This window comes from Mus pahari, chromosome 2 (genome assembly GCF_900095145.1).
Source record: "Mus pahari chromosome 2, PAHARI_EIJ_v1.1, whole genome shotgun sequence".
Lineage (NCBI taxonomy): Eukaryota > Metazoa > Chordata > Mammalia > Rodentia > Muridae > Mus > Mus pahari.
The window spans coordinates 88,586,261-88,592,271 of NC_034591.1; the positions used below are offsets into that span (position 1 = coordinate 88,586,261).

The 6,011-nt window shown below is 39.8% G+C and overlaps 1 gene segment (V, D, J or C); it reads left to right on the forward strand.

The window, feature by feature from the left end:
- The window catches only part of LOC110316708, a 69,894-nt gene that overhangs the window by 6,251 nt on the left and 57,632 nt on the right, over window positions 1–6,011 (forward strand).

Sequence of the window (6,011 nt, forward strand, 5' to 3'; positions counted from 1 at the left end):
TTGGGAAGAGAGGCCCCTTGGTCTTGTAAACTTTATATGACCCAGCACAGGGGAAGGCCAGAGCCAAGTAGTGGGAGTGGGTGGGTAGGGGAGCAGGGGCGGTGGTGGGGTTTAGGGAACTTTCAAGATAGCATTTGAAATGTAAATAAAGAAAATAATAATAAAAAAATGTTTAAAAAAATTTTAAAAAAAACAATGAATTCATGAAATTCTTAGGCAAATGGGTGGATCTGGAGGATATAATCCTGAGTGAGGTAACCCAATCACAAAAGAACTCATATGATATTCACTCACTGATAAGTGGCTATTAGCCAAGAAACTTAAACTATCCAAGACACAATTTGCAAAACATGAAACTCAAGAAGAGGGAAGACCAAAGAGTGGATACTTCATCTATCCTTAGAATGGGGAACAAAATACCCATGGAAGGAGTTACAGAGACAAAGTTTGGAGCTGAGATGGAAGGAAGGACTATCCTGAGACTGCCCCACCCAGGGATCTATCCCATAAACAGCCATCAAACCCAGACACTATTGCATATACCAGCAAGATTTTGCTGATATGACCCAGATATACCTGTCTCTTGTGAGGCTATGCAGTGTCTGGCAAACACAGAAGTGGATGCTCACAGTCAGCTATTGGATGAAACAAAGGGCCCCCACTGGAAGAACTAGAGAAAGTACCCAAGGAGCTGAAGGGGTCTGCAACCCTATAGGTAGAACAACAATATGAACTAACCAGTACCCTCTGAGCTCATGTCTCTAGCTGCATATGTAGCAGAAGATGGCCTCGTCAGTCATCATTGGGAAGAGATGCCCTTGGTCTTGCAGAGATAATATGCCCCAGTACAGGGGAATGGCAGGGCCAGGTAGTGGGAGAGGGTGGGTAGGGGAGCAGGGTGGGGGGGNGGGTTAGGGGACTTTCGGGATAGCATTTGAAATGTAAATGAAGAAAATATCTAATAAAAAAATTGTTTTTGAAAAAAAGCCTTAACTTTAATAACAGTGAGAACAACATGGGGCTACTTAGCTTTGCATGTCCTGTTTCACAAGCTCCAGACTGAGGAATTCTGGGAGAAACTAGCATGCTGCTATGTGATATCAATCACAAATATTCTTGTGAGGTTTTCAATTTGAATGATAAGGTAATACAAAAAGGAAAATGTGGATCTTGAAAACTATAAAAACTGCTATAAATTAAATAAAATATAAGTGAAAAATAAAACACAGCCAGGTATGGTAACACATACCTTAACCCCAGCTCTTGGGAGGCAGAGGCAGACAAACAACTGTCAACTCAAAGCTGGGCTGTCTACATAGTGAGTTTCAGACCAGCCAGAGCTACATAATGATGCCTATCTCAAAACAAACCAACCTTAGGTTGAGAGTATTAGATGATGGGCAAAGACTTCATTGTCTTTAAGTGGCTGACCTGGAGTTTCACCATGCTTCAGTGAAAATATAATCAACACAACGAATTGGACTCTTTCTTCTTCTTCTCCTTCTTCTCTTCCTCCTCCTCCTCCTCCCCCACCTCCTCTTCTTTCTCCTTCTCCTCTTTTTTTTTGTGTGTGTATGTATGTGATGGCAAGGATAAGGGGTAAAGCTGGGAGGATTGCAAAGAGAGTGTGATTAGGGAATATGGTAAGAAATGCCAAAATAATCAATAAAAATATTATGGACAAAAAAAGAGTTTAGTCAGATGTGAAAGTTAGATCATTAACAATGTTTAATATTGTAAATTATTTTATTTTAATTGAGTGAGGAAAGTTTCCTTTAAGTTTTAAATCATTGGCTATGTAATAAGTTACTCAATTTAAAAAACTTCTTTAAGAAATAGTTGCAAGGCTTGGTCTTCATATGGGTTGCATAACAATTGGAATGGAGGCTGTCTCTGCCTTTGGATGCCTTTCTACTAGCTGGGCTGCCTTGTCTTGCCTCAGTGGGAGAGGATGAATTTAGTTCTACTGTGACTTGATGTGCCAAGGTGGGTTATTACCCATGGGGGCTCTGCCCTTCTCTCAGGAGAGGGGAGGATATGGTCTATGAGGATGGGACCTAGAGGAAGGAGAGTGTCAATAGGGTTGTAAAGTAAATACAGTGAATACATACACACACACACACATACACACACACAAAAGAAATAGTAAGAAAGTCATCATTTTTACTACTGAAATTATTTATTTATAAGATGCAATGTACAGGGGAAATAAATGCCCTCATGACCTCCTATTTTGTAGTTCCCTTCTTCAAACAAGCTTTCTACAGAACCCTAATTGAGATGTCTCAAGGGAAAGACATTTGAGGCTACACATTGAGCCTCGGTGTATAGCAGCACTGGAAGGTTTTTGCTTAGACCATAGAGGGCTGTGGGAGAAAATGTTAGTCCTTGCCAACAGTAATAGGTTGCAACATCATCAGCTTCCACAGGATGAAGATTAATTCAGCCTCATCACCATTTAACCTGGCAGGAATCCCAGATGCTCAACTGTAGTTCATTATGAGATCAGGATTTTGGAAAGCTGTCCTGGTTTCTGTTGATACCAGTGCATAAGATTTATGCCAAATTTATTGACACTCTCACTGGCCCTGCAGGAGATGGTGAACTTTCGTCCCAAGGTCACAGCCAAGGAAGTTGGAGACTGGATCAGCACAATGTTCCAAGTGGAACCTGCAATAAAAACACAAAACTACTGTTGCTTATATACTGAAACCATCTCAGAGTAAGACATGTAACTCATGTTACAAGTGTCACAAGCATCACCTTGAGGCATTAGAAAATAAAAGGGAACCTGGGAAAGGAAATAACAAATTACAAATGCTGTAATACAAATGAACAAGATCCCAGAGACATGGAATGCAGTCATGGCTTCAGTAGATGTTCCTAATACATCCCTGAACCCTCTCACCTGTCACCCAGACTAACAGCACCCATATCTGGAGAACAGCTGCCTTCATCTCTGAGAGCTGGTCTAGAGCCTACTTCTTAAGACACTGAAAAACTGCCTTAAACATATCCTTTGAGCATCTGGAACCACTGACTATTGACACAACATGCAACGTTGCTCAGAAAAGCTAGTGCTCAAAAGGACACCTGCTTTGTCTCAGGGGTATTTGGAGTTGACAAGACCATTCATAGAGCATCTCAAGAACATCCTAAGAGATTTCATGACTAACTTGTCCAATTTTTTCCCCATTTCCTTAAAATAACTTTATACAATATATTCAATATATTTTGATAATTTGCCTCTCCCAATTTCTAGATACTTCCTACCTTCCTACCCATCCAAACTTTATATTCTCCCCACCTCTACTCTCTCTCTTTCTCTCATTTTTCTCTTCTCTCTCAAAAAACATAACTAACATAAAATAACAGTAACATAAAAAATACTGTATGTATGCTCTACAGCAAAGAATAGGAAAACATAGGATCACTTTAAAATCTCAATAATATCAAACTTTTCAGGCAGCAATGCACTTCACATTATGGTCCTTAGAAAGAAGAGAAAGAAATTGGATTTTATACAATAGAGAAAAAATATGGTTTCCTTTGGTTTCAAGGGGAATTGACACCACTAAGTGCCATCAAGTCAAATCTACAAATGTCATCAGGAGCTGAAAGACATGAACAACGGATGCATATCATTGTGAATAAACAGGGTCACCCCATACAACCGTCCAACAACTAATGCTGGGCCAACAAGATTCCCTGAAGACACAGCAGTTGGCCCACTGCAACATCTTCAGGGTGGGGAGCACCTACTCACCCAACTGCCACTTTTTCTGTTCTTGTCATTAGAAGTTACAGATGAGGAACCTAGTTTATCTTTTCACAAGATCAGGTGTCTGAAGGATTAGGAACTAATGTTAGATTGCCTTTGAAAACATTAAACCTGAAATTATTAACATAAAAATACAACTAAGAGTCCCTTTCAGTCTGCACCAGCACTGGGTCGCCTTTCAAAACACAAGAAAATCAAGAAGAAGGAAGACCAATGCGTAGACACTTCATTCCTCCTTAAAATAGGGTACAAAATACCCATGGAAGGAGTTACAGAGAAAAAGTTTGGACCTGAGAAGAAAGGATGGACCATCNAGAGACTGCCCCACCCAGGAATCCATCCCATAATCAGTCACCAAATGCAGACACGATTGCATATGCCAGCAAAATTTTGCTGAAAGGACTCTGATATAGCTGTCTCTTGTGAGACTATGCCAGAGCCTGGCAAATACAGAAGTGGATGCTCATTGTCATCTATTGGATGGAACACAGGGCCCCCAATAGAGGAGATAGAGAAAGCACGCAAGGAGTTGAAGGGGTCTGCAACCCTATAGGTGGAACAACAATATGAACTAACCAGTACCCCCAGAGCTCGTGTCTCCAGCTGCATATGTAGCAGAAGATGGACTAGTCTGCCATCTTTGGGAAGAGAGGTCCCTTGGTCTTTCAAACTTTATATACCCCAGTACAGGGGAATGCCAGGGCCAGGAAGTGGGAGTGGGTAGGTAGGGGAGCAGGGCAGGGGGAGGGTATAGGGGACCTTCGGGATAGCATTTGAAATGTAAATGAAGAAAATATCTAATAAAATTTTGAAATAAAATAAAATAAAATAGACACATTAAAAAATAAAAATAAAAATGGGTCTGTTGAACTAAAAATAATAATAATCTTGGATATTTTGAAGAACTACAAAAAAGAAAAGATGTATTTCTGGGCACATCTCCATTACATGCTTCTTTTCTTCATTTTTGAATTCCTATATTTCTTGCACTATTATTTCTATTCAGTTAAAAAGAAATTCTCTTATGGGTTTTACTTGAAGGCAAAGGGCTGACAGTGTGGCTTTGTGGGCAAAGTGTTTGTCATAGAGGTGTGAGAACCTCACATCCCAGGAACCGACAAAAAGTCAGATGCAGTGACAGCATAGGCTATATTTGGAGTGATGATGTGGCAATATGAGAGACAGAAACAAGAGAACGCCCACAATTGCCTGGCCTACAAAGCATATCATGTGTAGGGTTGAATAACAGGCCTGGTCTCAGATCTACACCCAAACTTGTCTTCTGATCTCCACCCACATACCATGGCCAGAGAAGTTACCGTCAAACATGAACATGAACAAATATAAAAACATACAAAGATACATCGTACACACGGATCTAAACCATGAATCTAAAAAATAAGGTAGTATGCAAAGAATTGTGCTAATTTTGGCACTGCATGATTTTTCTCTATTCCCTCTCAGATAATGTTTTCATTAGATATGTACAATTTTGAGGGATCAAGTTGCTCTTGAAATAACTTATATTCTCTACATAGTGCAGCCACAATACACTCCCCAACCTCACACCTCAAAAAGGCTAGAGGGTAATTATTTAATAGAGTAGAGCAAGGAAAAGAACTCAGGAGGCAGAGACAGGAGGATCTGGTCTAAAGAAATCCATCTTTATGACTAGAAAAACCTAGAAAGGGGGCATCAGTTTGATAACATGAAGAAATATTCACTTCACTGTGTACCTATCTAACTATCTATCCATCTAACTGTCTATCTGACAATTTCTCTGGGGAAAAATCAACAGTTTTGCTAATTAACATTTTATCACCATGACAAGATACAAGATAATTGTCAATTAATAATCTTGGATATTTTGAAGAACTACAAAAAAGATAAGATATATCTGGGCACATCTCCATTACATGCTTCTTGTCTTCATTTTTTAACTGCTACATTTCCTGCACTATTGTGTACAATTTTGAGGGATCAAATTGTTCTTGAAATAACTTACATTCTCTACATAGAGCAGTTACAATACACACCAAAACCTCACACCTCAAAAAGGCTAGAGGGTAAATATTTAATAGAGTAGACTGCAAGGAAGAGCTGGGTGGTATGATGTGCCCCTTTAATCCCAGCACTCAGGAGGCAGAGACAGGAGGATCTGGTCTACAGAATGAGCTTCAGGACAACCAAGAAGAGATAGAAAAACCCTGTCTCAAAAAAAAAAAAAAAA